The 15,297-nt window shown below is 42.3% G+C and overlaps 1 protein-coding gene across 1 annotated transcript in view; it reads right to left on the reverse strand.

Annotated features, from left to right (window-relative positions):
• Positions 1-10,967, reverse strand: part of LOC121458985 (zinc finger protein 431-like) — a 72,045-nt gene extending 61,078 nt beyond the window's left edge. Inside the window, exon 1 of the mRNA XM_041668438.1 lies at positions 10,888-10,967. The gene's annotated coding sequence lies outside the window, so the exon portion shown is untranslated. The remainder of the gene's footprint in view (positions 1-10,887) is intronic.
• Positions 10,968-15,297: the final 4,330 nt, after the last annotated feature.

Genomic DNA, 15,297 nt, shown 5'->3' on the forward strand with positions numbered 1-15,297 from the left:
GTCAATGCAATCAGGTCCAGGAGAGGTGGCAGTACACATTAAGACTCTGTCTCCATTGCAAACCTCAATGAAACAAACAATGGGATAGAAAAACTACCAGGCTTTTATTGAAGTTTCTACAAAGAGTTGTTTTCACTCCAGTTCTGTAGTCATCTTCCAGACCCTGAAGTACCCTAATATAAACTGCAATACCAATAACATTTTGTAGAAAAAGAACTTCCTGTACAAAACAGTTACAAGTGGACAGATGAAAACAGTAGAAATATTAATGTTGGTCATAAATAATCACTACAGACCTGAAGAGCGAACAGATTAATTCAGCACTCTTGCTGATCTTGAATGGAGATGGACAAATTTGCCTGTATTTACATGGGGATTGCAACTATCCATTTTTCCAGGTCAGGATTTCTGATATCCTTTGATCGCTCTCATGATCAGGTATCCATACGGTACATATCGATGGAGGCATATAAAACAGTCAAAGTGATTTTAAAAAATCAAAGCATGCATAACAAGCAAGAAGATGTTTATACAACTGCAATTTAATGATTCAAAATACTCAGGCAGTATTAATGCTATCAATCCATGGGATGGCATCCTGGGAATCAGAGTGATACCCTCTGTCAAATTTCAAGATAAGCATAAAGCTCAGCACAGCAGCATATACTTGGCATAAAAAATACCTACATTCCAGGGCCATCATCCAATAACATAGAACAAATAGAGCCAGGAATGATGCTTCCCTTTAGTTTCAGGAATTTAGAGCCACACAATTACTCAGATAAGCAAACAAAACAATTATAACAGCAGGTTATCAAACTCCTGAACACTGAATAACAACTGTTTCTGCTCTATCTTATGTGATTTAGAGATCGAGCCTATAATGATGGTAAAAGCAATTCAGTATAAGTAGGAAGTTGGCTGATTAATGTCAAGCACAACACGGTAGATATAAATGTCAGGAAATTACTTTAGGGTATTGAGACTCATAGCATACAATGAGGAATTTCATCTAGAAAGGCTTCTCCTACTAAAGATCCACAGAAAATTGAAATAAAACCAATAAGGAGAGAAAGTTCTTCAAATACATGATATTTTCTGGTGGGTTGTTTATTTAATCAAGTATATTCTGAACCCAGTCACTATTGGTCCATGATCAACAACTGAAAAAAATCATTTCGTGACTTCAAAGATTCACATTTAATGATCATTAAAGAAGGACTCTTAGAAGAAATGCAATACAAGCTCAGAATTGAGAAATAGATGTTTATTTATTAGGGATAGACTCACGAATCAAAATCCTATGCTTGAACTGAGATCAGAAACCGAATCATGAAGCCAGAAAAGAGGCTGGACTCATGCTCTATACTGGCATATATAGTATAAGAGGCCATGCCTTAGTGGTCAAGAAACCACTGGCTGTAAGACTTCCTACAACACTGTAGGGCCCTGGTCTCCCTTATTCCTGGGGTGCATTTGCGGGGACAGTTTATGAGCAGCTAACTAAGCTTCCTGTGTGTTTCTGTGCTCTCCCTGCCCCGCCTGGTGGTTAGCTGCAGGGCATTTACTCCATTGTTAATATGGTAATTTCCCACCTGCCTGGGCGGAGATCCTCGTGCTGTAGTTAGGTAGATAAGGACTCCCCCAATGCTGAATAAACTAGCATTCAGCGGATCTCCTTTCGAATGCCCCTGCTCTCTCCGTGTGTTCTTTCAATCTCCAGGCCCTTGCTCGACTCGCGTTCGGTACAGTGGTGAGGTACAGTTGTAACACAAAATCAGGTGTTACAATTGGAGGCACCGCTGGGATGATCATCGGCAACTAGACCCATCTGCGAGATCGGGAAGTAGGGATCCCTGAGAGGTCGCCCTCAGGAAGGCTGGCCAGCAGGTAAGAAATTGAGTGGCGAGGGTGAATTGGTTATGGGTGCAAGTTATTCTGTTCCTGTGTGTTAAAGGGCCGGTTAACAGGCCAGTTGTAAGCTCTTTTGGAAAATAAAGGCACCGGTATTAAAGTTGAGACAGCACAAGAGATCATTAAGATGGTTTTAGAGTTTAGTGCCTGGTTCCTACATGCAGGGGGTTTTAATATTACTGATTGGGAGCAGGTAAAGGCTGATCTTCAAAATTGCACTGAAAGAGCGAGGGCCACAAGAATTCCACATGGCGATATTTTCACAATGGCGCTTGGTCAGAGATGCTCTTCTCAGTGATGATGTTAAAGTGAAAGAGCAATTAGAGAGTTTAAACAAAACCCTTGAGGAGATTCAGGGAGTAGAATCTGTGAGTTCTATTAAGAGTTTTGAGGAACAGGAAGTAATAGAAAGGATATAGAAGAAGAAAAAGAAATTTTAGAAAAGGAGATCACACTGATAAAAAAGAAGTTAGAAAAAGAGGAAAGGAAGGAAGCAAACGGAGATGTCTCCATGAGACCTCCTCCGCAAAATCCTTGCACTACTGCTTCTGCCCCTATAGACTTAGAGGCGGAAATCCAAGAGATCCGGGACAGGTTAAATTAAGTAGAGAGAGGCAGATTTATCCTGTTGTGGAAAAAATTGATCAGCAGGGACAGAGGGCTAGGCAGCATAACCCCCTGGCCTTTAAGGATATTAAGCAGTTAAAAGAAGCAGTTGTGGACTATGGAGCTCATACTCCTTTCACTGTAGCTTTATTGGAATCTTTTGTGTTATTCTTTCGGTCCCCGCCCTAGCCACGCCCACTCCTTTTAACCTCTAACCTCGCCTACCATCGCTCTTCCTGCTTTCTCTCCCGGTGTACGGGGGGGGGGGGGGGGGGGGGGGGGGGGGTAGGGGGGGGACTTTGCCTCTCTCCTCCTCTCTCTCCCTCCTTCTCTCCTTCTCTCTCTCTCTCTCCCTTTCTCTCTTTTTCTCCTTTTTAATAAATACTTACGGCTATTTCCTGTGTTTATATGTCTGACCCGCTGCCACCGCCCGCGCGGTGTGCACCCTCCTGCTGGTGGGAAGCTGTAGCCCGCCAGCCCTCCCCGGGGACCGACAACTGTCTCTTCGGGGCTAGCAGCTGCTTTTAGGGCTCCATGGGTCTGCTCACATGCGCCCGCTGCATTGGGGGTTCCGCCACATGGCTTCCCGCTGCTGCTGGGAACCCCCCATATTTTTTATGAATAACACTTTGCAGAACTCAACCTTATACCCAGTGATTGGATGCAGCTTTGCAGGGCTTGTCTTTCAGGGGGAGATTACTTGTTATGGAGAGGTGAAATGCAGGAAAATTGCAGAAAGACTGCAGGCAAAAATGCCGAAGCAGGTTTCCCCCAGAATAACCTTGACATGTTAACTGGTGAAGGACAATATGCTGGCTTAGAAGCACAAATTGTTTATGATCCTGCAATTTATGCTCAGATAGCTGCAGCAGCCATTAAAGCTTGGAAAACTTTACCTAACAAAGGATCACGAGAACAGCTTTCTAAGATCCTTCAAGGATCTTTAGAACCTTATTCTGAGTTTATTGACCACCTTCTACAGGTGGGAAGTCGCATTTTGGGGGATGTGGATTCAGCTATGCCAGTCCTTAAACATTCGGCCTTCGAAAATGCAAATAAGTTCTGTCAGGAAGTTTTATGCCCCCATAGAGATGGAGATTTGAATGACTTTATCCGATTATGCAGAGACATTGATGGCACCCACGTGATGGGCCAGGTAATTGTTTCTGTACGGGGCCATGAGTGGATCAGCGGCTCCCATTGAAAGACCCTCAGAGAGAACCTTTCCTCTATGATGAAGACCCCAGAACCAGGACACTCCGAGACCAGGCCACAGGATGCAATTAGCAAGAGGTTTATTGAGTAAACACAGGTACCTGTGGGCAGCAAGTCTTTCAGAGGACTTGTGTTCCTGCAGACTGGGGGGAGGTCTTTTTATAGGGAAGAGCAAAAAGCAAGTTTACAGAAGCAAAAGCGTGGTTATCGGTTGACCTGAATGAGGCAGGAGCATGAATGGTTTCCTCAGCAAGGGTGTCAGCGAAAAGCAAGCTTACAGAAGCAAAAGCGTGGTTATCGGAATGAGGCGGGGGCATGAATGGTTTCCTCAGCAAGGGTGTCAGCAAAAAGCAAGCTTACAGAAGCAAAAGCGTGGTTATCGGAATGAGGCGGGGGCATGAATGGTTTCCTCTCTCAGCATGGATGCCTGGCAACAGTCATCCTGTTCCTATCTTATAGCTAACCTGCTTTGTTGATATCCTATCTTATTGACATCTTGCCTTGCAGTCTTCCTATCTCTATCTCCTGCTCTCTCAGGCACATGGGATGTTCTTACGGGAGCAGGCTGGCTGCTGATCCGGAGAGTTTTTTTTAAAGCAAACAGGACATTCCCCCAGGAGCATGCTAGCTGCGGGTTTTGAGGAGGGGGTCTGTAGGGTCTTTCACCATCAAATTCATTCCTCAGAGAAATGCCTCACTCTCAACGACCTTGTACGAGGCACCTCAGGAAGTGCAGGACTAGATCTCTGTACCTCCACCCGAGCAGTATTGACCCCACAAATGGGTGTGCAGGCCTTGGAGACTGGAGTATTTGGACCTATCCCAGAGGGTTCAGTAGGTATAGTTTTGGGTAGAAGTAGTTCTGCGCTCAAAGGAATCAAAATTTTACCAGGAATTATAGACTGTGATTATACTGGAGAAATTAAAATTATGATTGAAGTTGGTATGGGAGTCCTTGTCATCCCTCAAGGAGCGAGAATAGCTCAATTAGTGCTTTTACCCATGTTTCGCTCTACTAATCCTTTCTTTAAACAAGAACAAGGGGACAAGGGATTTGGCTCCACAGGATCCCCTGGAGCTTTTTGGGTTTCTAGTTTAGAGAACCGCCCCACACTTACTTTAACAGTCAATGGGAAAAGGTTCCAAGGCCTTCCTGATACAGGGCCTGATTCTTCAGTGATTGCTAAAAAGCACTGGCCTGCAGCCTGGCCTCTACAGCCAGCCTCAACGACCTTGCAGGGAGTAGGAACGGCCAGTTCTCCAGAGTGCAGTACTCAATATTTAGTTTGGGAGGACGAAGAAGGCCATAAGGGCATTTTTAAACTATTTGTCCTGGAACACCTTCCTCTTAATTTGTGGGGAAGAGATGTTTTGCAAGCTATGGGAGCAGTTCTGACCACTGAACCTGTGCAGTGTATGCTATCAAAGCAGGGCTTTGTCCCTGGTCAGGGTTTGGGCAAAAATCTGCAGGGAGATGTGCAGATTTTAGCAGACAAGAAAATAATACAACAGTCACCTGGACAGAGTGCAGGGTTAGGAAATTTTTCCTAGGGGCCATTGCAGAGTAGCCAGAAAGCATTCCTATAAAATGGAAAACTGAAAAACCTGTTTGGATAGAACAATGGCCCCTGAGTAAGGAGAAATTACAGGCTACTCATACTCTAGTCCAGGAACAGCTAGAGGCAGGACACATAGTGCCATCCACTTCTCCCTGGAATACCCCTATCTTTGTTATTAAGAAAAAGTCTGGTAAATGGAGGTTACTACAAGATCTTAGAGCAGTAAATGATTGCATGGAAATTATGGGGGCAACTCAACCTGGGTTGCCTCAGCCTGTAGGTATTCCTGCAGGATATCATCTTTTAGTTATTGACCTGAAGGATTGTTTTTTCACCATTCCCTTGCATCCAGAAGACTCTGATAAATTTGCTTTCAGTGTACCGTCCATTAATTTCAAAGAACCATACAAGCACTACCAATGGGTAACATTGCCCCAGGGTATGGCCAATAGTTCTGTAATTTGCCAAATGTTTGTGGCACAGGTTATTGCCCCTATAAGGTATAAATATTCTCAACTGTATATAAGTCATTATTTGGATGAAATCCTATTAGCTGGACAGGACCCAGAAATAGTCCTTGAGGCTTTTGCTGACTTGCAAGAATGCCTAGCACATGCTGGGTTAATTATTGCTTCTGAAAAAGTACAACAACAGTTTCCATATCAATACTTGGGGCATCAGCTGTTGCAGACAGGAGTAAAACCGCAGAAAGTTACTCTTCGCCTAGATAAACTACAAACTTTGAATGATTTTCAAAAATTGCTTGGAGCCCTAAATTGGTCCGGCCCAGTCTGGGAATTCCTACTGGAGACTTAAAACCACTTTTTGACATTCTGCAGGGGAATCCAGACCCAACCTCCTTTCGTGAGTTAACACCTCAAGCAAGGCAATGTATTACTTTAATTGAAGAAAAGCTTGCCTTTGCTCATATTAATTATTGACTATAGTCAGCCACTGCTGTTGATAATTTTCCCCTCCAAGCATAGTCCTACTGGAGTTTTTTGGCAGCAAGGACCCATCCTGTGGGTACATGAACATGTGTCACCTGTAAAAATTGTTATCACATATCCATCAGCTGCGCTACGTGTTATTCAGAAAGGGTATAAGCTTAGTTTGCAAACTTTTGGAATGTTACCTGATAAGGTTATTACACCATATACCCAGGCAGAAATAACTTGGTAGCAAAATTTTGCTGAAGATTGGACCTTATTTTTATGCACTAATCCCTGCAAGTTAGACAATCATTATCCTTCTGATAAGTTAGTCACCTTCTTTAAAAATCATCCGGTATGTTTCCCTAAAGTTATTTCTTTGCAGCCTCTGGCAGAAGCACGAAATGTGTTTACTGATGGATCTTCCACCGGGAGAGCTGTAGCAGCTTCCCCTCCTGATTTTGATATTCAGTCTGTTAATACTAACTCTGCTCAGGTGGCTCAATTGGTTGCAGTCCAGATGGCCCTAGAGAAATATGCTGATATTCCATTTAACCTTTTTACTGACAGTCAGTATATAAGCAAAATTCTTGCACCGTTGGAAACTGCAGCTTACATTGCCTCTGTATCTCGAGTCCAGATGCAGTTATTGGCTATTCAAATTTTGCTTTGGGCCCGATCTGTACCCATTTACGTAGGGCATTTGCGGGCTCATACTGACCTCCCTGGTCCTTTGAGTGAAGGAAATGCTTTGGCTGATCAGCTTACTCGTCAAATTTATGTAGTGAGTCAGGAATCTTATAAAGCTGCAGAAAAAGCTCATAATCGTTTTCATCTCTTCCAAATCATTACTGTTTCCTTTGGGAAGTCAGATCCTCCTTTATGAAGGAGAGAAAAAGGAAATATATTTTCTTTACCTATCACAAGGTCATGACTAATGCTGTATAACAAAGAGGTTACTAGAAAGTTAATATAAGTTTATTAATATGTTTATATAGCACAGGAGACTTCAGACCAGAGGCTAAGAATATCTTCAGGTAGCACCCAATACCTATAGGGAAGACTTCCCTACTTTACTGTAATTTTTTGGTTTTGGGGGGTGGAGGGTAGTTGTGTAGACAATGACTGAGGATAAGAGTCTGCTCTCACGGCAGTAGGGAAGGGGGTGGGACTTGACAACACCTGTCTTTTCAGGTTTGTGTTGACTCTTAGCACAGTAGGGCTTTCTGTGATAGCCTATTTCCAGGAAATGTAGGTCAAAGAATTCTCGTTAAGGCCTGCTTTATGTGAACGGTAGGACACGAGGAGAGCAATCTCCTTACTTCCTTCAGCTAAAAATACACAACAGGTAAAGGTGGCATATGTGCAATACTGTGTAGATGGAAGTGTCTGTATCACCTGGTCCCACAGCCATTCAGTCCCAAATAAACACACAGAGGGAAAATTCCCTGCCTGCACTTTAAAAGGCACTTTCACTATGGAGGACTCTGGATCATAGCTCGCCAACCCTTCACTATCTTATAAGATATCTAACTTGATCATGGGAGGAGTACCTCAGTGTTTATCTGCTCACCTGGTTATGTGTAAACTCCTGGAGAGCAAGAGCCAGATCACACTCAGGGTTAGTTCACCTGTCTTCAGGGTGCTAGAGGTTAAACACAGGGCTGTGCAGTTGCTAGGCGAGTGAGTGCTCTGCCCTTGAGCCCTGTTCAGTTCTCTTAACTATTTATACGTGTGTGTGTGCGTGTGCGTGTGCGCGTGCGCGTGTGCGCGTGTGCGCGTGCGCGTGTGCGTGTGTGTGCATGCGCGCGTGCGCCCACACGCCACAGTGTAGGTGGGCATGGTGGACAAAAGCGAGAAAAGGAGTTTTTAAAAAAAATATTTTTATTTCATTGCCTGCATGTATGTCTGTGTGAAGGTGAAAAATCCCCTGGAAATGGACTTACAGACATTTATGAGATGCCATGTGGGTGCTGGGAATTGAACCGAGGTGTTCTGGAAGGGCAGCCAGTGCTCTTAACCACTGAGTCATCTCTGAAGTCCCAGCATTATTCAGTTTTATAATCATTGCATATTACAGTTGCACATAAAATTCTTTTAATTAACCTGCATTTATTCTATACAATGATAAATTTCTGTACTCTCCAAAATATTGGTTTCCAAGTTGATAATATAAGCAATCATGTTCATCTCTCTGGTTGTAAATAATTTAGTGTGGGGGCCATGAAAACCTTTTAAATGTGGCAACTCAAGAGATTATAAAAAAAAAAGTTCCGAGTTCCTAACCTAAATGTAATTTTAAGTCACATGAAGCCAAATCTGAATTATTTTCTAAAAGAAGAGAAAAGAACTTGTTTGAGGATGGAAAGAGGGAACAGCTCTTTTGTCCTAGCTCTATTCTAGACATGACTAGACAGGATACTGTTGACACACCCAGATGCATGGATGATGAGAGAAGAAATAGAAAGAAGCTGCTACTCAGTCTAGAGCATCACCCGTAAGACCACAGGTGGTGAGACAGGACCACTAACCAGAAAGAGCAAGGAGCAGGCACTGCTGCCAGCACTGTGGAGCCACCATGCTGCCCCAGACAGCCTGCATCTGACTTCTGACTCCTGAGGAAACATCCTAGAACTTGTTGTTTGTTTTGTGAAGTTAGGGATATAACTCAACCCTGGCTATACAATAAATTTAAGGACAGTCTGGAAAATGACTCGGAAACCAAGTAAAACAAAATAAAAAGGGAGGTTATGTACACGAGTGTATATACATGTGTGCACACACAAACCATCTATCCTAACCACGTGAGTAAAAGGGAGGTTATGTATACGAGTGTATATACATGTGTGCACACACAAACCATCTATCCTAACCACGTGAGTAAAAGGGAGGTTATGTATATGAGTGTATATACATGTGTGCACACACAAACCATCTATCCTAACCATGTGAGTAAAAGGGAGGTTATGTATACAAGTGTATATACATGTGTGCACACACAAACCATCTATCCTAACCACATGAGTAAAAGCACATGGAAGCATTCACACTCCAGTAGCAAAGAGGATTCTTTGTTATAAATACCTATCGTCTTTACAAACCAAAAAGCAAAAGCAAGCTCCTTGTAGAGACAGCTGGTAGATCATTTTAAGAAGGTAAATAAGATACCTAAGCATTTTTAGGATAATGCAGAGAAACTCCTCCGGCAATACTAAGCTGACTCTCAAAATCTTTTTTTTTTTTTTGACAATATGTGCTAAATAAAACTCAATATTTGAAACACTTAAAAATTTAACCTAGATGAATGATATATGCAGCCTCAAAGGGATAAATAAACTATTAAAAGCACTGAGGAAAGTTTTCACTTCCACCAATGGAGAATAATTCATTACTTCTTCCATCAACTGTATCTACTCATATAAGAAAATACCTTTGATCTTTTACCTAAGGGTAGGCTGTATAAATATATGCACTTCATTCACAAGTGAACCTACCCAGGAAAGGAGAAGGAAGACAATCAGCTCTCTCAGAAGTGAGGAGTCCCACAGTGTATTTCCTGAAGACAGTTGGAGCTACATCTTCTGAGCCTGCTTAATACTAAGGCCTGGGAAGTGGAAAGTTACAGAATGGACTGCTAAAAGGATGTTGGGAGGGAGGTGACTAAACATACTTACTGTTCCTAAAGAAATAATAGTTTCCAAAAACAATGCTACCATCCTACCTTAGAGTAGCTTACGGAATAATAACAGAACCTGCAACGTACAGAGTACCATTATTTTGAGATTATCATTTGCTTTCTACAATGCCTTGGAAAGCAGTAAATACATGAAGATACATGACAGCAATTGTTCAATCCCTGACAGTATTAAAATTATATTTTAACCTAATTTCTGGAAAGTTCTGCAGAAGTAGACTAAAAAACAAACTAAAATTTAATGTGGAAAAGTCTAGAGAAACAGCAATCAAAACACTAAGAAATGAACAGTATTCAAAGTATACTAACTAAAAATTCAAACGTCTCTACATCCATTTTTCAGACAAGTAAAGCTTTCCTGGAATAGGTCGTTGCAATACAAGATTTTTCAAGGTGCCTTTCCTTATGAACGGAGCTTGTGGGAATAAAACCTCTTCAGGAGCTGCTTCATCACAGCTCCAGCTCCAGTTTCCTCCAACTCCAACATCAGTGTAAGAACAGTTCCCATAAACAGGGACAGGAATGAGGGTACAGAGGAGCATCCATTCTTTTTTGTTTGGGGGGCAAAACCAACCAACATAAAGGTCGTCCAACGATGTCATCTGCACCTATCCCCCTCACCCATGACAATCCCACAAAGCACTTTTAACCTCTTCACTCCGCTCCCTGGTCCTTCAGGTCCTCGGAGTCGGAGGAATCCGAGGTTTCTCACACCTCAACCCTGCGGAGGCAGTGAGCTCCGGGTTCTACAGGAGATGAAGGAGGACACGAATCTTTAGAGGGCAGAGGGACGAGGCGCTGCGGAAACCCGGAGGCTTGCAAACTCGTGAGCAAGAGAAACCCCGCGGGATGGAGAGGCTGCTGTACCTGTTCGGGGATGGGGACAGAAGGGACAACGGGCACACTCGCTCTAAGAGATGCGGAAGGGTGTGAACTCGGCCAGAGCCAAGCCGTGAAGCCGACTTACAGTTCCTTCTCCCGGCTGGATGCCGCAGGCTGCAGGTCTCCTCCGCCGCAGCCGCCTCCCTGTCGCGGCGAGCCGGTGACCTCTAGTCCACTGCGCGCGCCGTCCACCGGGAGCCAGGAGCACCGCGCAGCCGCCCCATCCTCCCCGGTTGCGCCGCTCTCAGGGCAGGAGGAAGGGCCGTGGCGCCGGCCGCTGCCGCTCGGTCAAGTCCAGCTCCTGTTCTTGCGAGCCCAGCCGCGGCCCCCCGAACTCCCCCCGCCAGCCTCTGGCTCCGCCGCCGCCCACACCGCGGTGGCCGCTGTCCGCTCCAGACGGCCGCGAGTGGCGCGGACCAGCACGACCGCGGCCCCCGCAGAGCGACCCGGAGGGTTTGCCGCCACACACTTGAAGCAGGATAGGGCGTAACCCCGGAAGTCATTTCAAGGCGCCAGTGCCCATAGCGGGGAGGTGCGGGCTGAGGTCTTCGAGTCCCAAGTCCGTGGAGGTTGAAGGGCGACGGGGGCCGAGGAAGGGGAAGGACGGTGGAGAGCAGGAGCCCAGACCCGAACTCCCGGGACTGCGGCTTCTGCTGACCACCGAGGGGCTTCCTGCACAGGAAGTTGGGTCGAGCCCCTGGTCCTCTTACAAAAAGCAGAGAAATAAGAGGGTGGCGGCTCCTCAATGCGCCTTCTTGTCATGAGTTGATTGAAACAATAATTAGTTTGCTTTAAATTCTGTGTAGAAAATGAACAGCTACTTCATTTCTTCTATAGGTGATTTCTAGAAAGCATTGTTTTTTGTAATTGCCATGTATTTTGTACAGTGTCTCTACAGTCCAATGCCTTTTAAAGAAGATTGCGGTCTTTAAGACATCCATATATCTTATCGTTTATACTTTATTATGTTTTAGTTGTTTATCGAAGATGAAAATAATTGCTAAACAGGAATTTTTGAGAAAAGCCTCTTTTTTCACTTTCTGTAAGCAGTTCTTCTGCATGTAGTGGCTTTCCATGATGATCTTATTAAAATGTTTGAACTGAAAAAAATCCCATGGACTGTAGAATGGGAATGAATCTTTACTCAAAACTTAAAGCAAAATGAAATGTTTTCATCCTAATGTTTCAGAGTAAATTCATTGAAATACCTTAGTTTCTTTGGTAGAAAAGCAATTAAAACTTCTGTAATTAAATTTTTTTTAATTAAAAAATATTTGTGAAGAATACTTGTTAAGATCTTATACTAAATTTTATTTGAAATGCTATAACTTACTGGTATTTTAAAAGAATTTAATTTTGATAATTATAGTGTGTTAAATGCTGAACAAAATGGGGGGAGGAAAAACATATTAAAAGTAGTAAAAAAAAAAAACCACAGTGGGAGGTGATATGACTAAGACAGGCTAGAATACAAGTTCCAGTTCAGAGTATGAGGAAACCATGAGGCTTGTGAAGGGGAAGAAAGCAAATGCTGAAGGCAAATCACAGCACATTTAGTATGCTATTTTCCCCAAATGTACTACAGCGAAAACCAAATTTCCCTTCCCTTCTTCCCTACTACCCTCTTCTTTCCAAACAGCATGTCCTTTTCTGCCTTTGTTCAGATCAGCCTTCAGTATGTCTTTGGTCTTGACCCAGTGTACCTGGCCCGGGCTTGGTACTCTCCTGAGATCTTGTATTGCTTACTCCTTTTCCCCACATCTAAAATACTTTACTTTCTTCACCTTTTAAGTTCTGTTCTATTTAAAATCCCATTCAATTTCTTTTTATTTTTTCAAAATACTACTTAAAATTTCCTTGGACTAGATTTGTATCTTTTCTCTTTGCCAATAATTTTTAGAGTTTACTATTTTGATCATTAAAAAATTGAAGTACCAGAGAGGTGGCTCAGTAGTTAACAGCACTGGTTGCTGTCAGAGGAGCCGGGTTCCATTCATGGTGCCCACATGACTTACAACCATCTGAAATTACAGTTCCAGGAGGTCCAAAGGCATTGCATGCAAATGATTCACAGACATATATGCAGGCAAAGCACCCGTATACATAAAACGGATTTTTAAACATACGACAGTGTCCTAATCTTACTGATTTGCTATGCTAGCTATCTACTTAAAACTTACAACATTCTATAACTTACTCGGTGTAAGCTTTTTTATGACTTAATTTCAGATTCTCAGGTGTTTTTTATGCTGTTATTTGGTTTGGTTGTTCCCCATGGTGCTAGCAACTGAACCCTGGGGTTCTTGATGCATATACTTACAAGTGAGCTACAGCTTCTGACCCAACTTTGAACTAAAGACCATGTCTTCTGATTTCTAACTTTTGTACTTTTTTTTTTCAGGTCCCACCCCCTTTGGTTTTTCAAGACAAGGTTTCTCAGTGTAACTTTGGAGCCTGTCCTGGAAATTTCTCTGTAAACCAGGCTGGCCTCGAACTACAGAGATCTGCCTGCCTCTGCCTCCTGGGATTAAAGGCATATGCCACCACCGCTGAGCTAACTTTTGTACTTTTTAATGGGATAATTATGCCATCTTTTTCTCTTGTTTTGAGAATATGTTTCTCTTAGTTGGTCAGAAATTGAAATAGTTAAATTGAACCAAAGTAATACATAAAACATTTCAAGCATTCCAGACATTTAGGTCAGTATCTTAATACATTGTTTGTCCTCTAGATTTCCTTTAGTTAATCCTGTAAAATTTGAATTTTTAAGCATTTCAGATGGGTTATTTTTATGCACATTTAATTTTTTATAGATATGGGGAAATTGAGACCACTCGCATATTACTAGAGAAAGGAAAGTGCAATCCAAACCTTTTAAATGGGCATCTCAGCTCACCTCTTTACTTCGCTGCTGGAGGGGGACATGCAGAAATAGTGCAGATCCTCCTAACCCACCCAGACATTGACAGACTAAGTTATTTTCTGTTTTTATATTTTAATTTTCAGCAACTAACAAGTAGTGATACAACATTTAATTGTATACTTAACATATCCACTAACACCAATCAATTTTACTATATAGAGTATAATGTATATGTTAACTGTGCTTTAATCATAAGTTTTGAATTGTTTTTTATGATAAAACACTTCACCCAAAAGGTATTCTTTTAACAACTTAGATGCAAAGTTCATAGCATTCAGTACATTTGTATTGTTATATATAGTCATTGCTTACATACATCGCCAGAAACTATGTAAAATTCATTTTTCATTTTATTACTCCCTCCCTCGAACATCTTAAAGAAAGAAAATGATTTACCCATCTTCTACAATGTGTGCTAACAATCGTTTGGTAAAAAAAAAAAGTAAAACTGTGGAAACCGTTATTAAATCTATGGTTTAAATTTTAAAAAACATAATCCTACTAATTAGTGCTTTGAGTTTTTTAGCTTTTCCAATTTTTGTTTTAGTATGTATTAAGTATGGATAATATTTACTTAATCCTTAACCAGAGTATTTTATAATACTTTAATTGAATAAATTCCTTCAGAACAGCATGTATTTGTAGTATCGTTTGGTCTGTTGCTTCCTCCACCATAGCACATAACAGACCAACAAGGAAGAGCCCCCGTTAAATATTTGTGAGGAAAACAAATGAAGTGACTGGGAAGAGGCTGCAAGGTTGTTGAAAGATGTTGTTAACAAACCAGTACGAATTGTCTGAACGGCTGGAGGCAAATGTGTAAACTGATCATTTTCTGTTGCTTGTTTCACTCTCTACTCTCTGGGGGGCCGGCCACCCAGCTCCCAAATAAGCTCACACGTGGTCTTCTTCTTTCTTATCAAGGCCAGGCCTTATCTTAGCTTCTTTCTAGCTAGCTCTTCTTAAATCATCCCGTCTATCTTTTGCCTCAGGCTTTTACCTTTCTCTATTTCTGTTTAACTTTTCTTTCAGTCTTACTCCGTGGTTTGCTGTGTAGCTGGGTTACTAGCCCCTGATGTCTTCCTCTCCTGGGTCTCTTGTGCTCCTTCTTTTCCCTCCAGATTTCTCCTTCTCTTTATTCTCTTAGTCTGCCAGACCCTCCTATCCTTTCTCCTGCTTCGCTGTTGGCCATTCAGCTCTTTATTAGGCCATCAAGTTTTTTAGACAGGCCAAGAATCACAAGTTCACAGAGTTAACAAATGCAACATAAAAGAATGCAACACATCTTTGCATCAAATTATGTATGATTGTATTTACTATGCTTAATATAAGTAGTTCTGCTCATTTATGTGTATTTTCCTCCAGCAACGTTTGTTTGTAAACAGCAGAATTACACACCATTCATTAATAATCTTCAGCAAGTTGGTGTATGAGGAACTCATTTTCCTCTCCACAAAAGTGAACTAGGTGCTTTCCTAGTTTTGTGTACGTGTGTGCATGCATACGTATATTGTGTGGTTGGTTGTGCTCATGTGGAGACCAGAGAGTAATGTTAGGAATCTTTCTTCACCA

Source organism: Microtus oregoni, unplaced genomic scaffold, assembly GCF_018167655.1.
Source record: "Microtus oregoni isolate MIOR12 unplaced genomic scaffold, Mior012 000018F_ref0000195, whole genome shotgun sequence".
Classification (NCBI taxonomy): Eukaryota; Metazoa; Chordata; class Mammalia; order Rodentia; family Cricetidae; genus Microtus; species Microtus oregoni.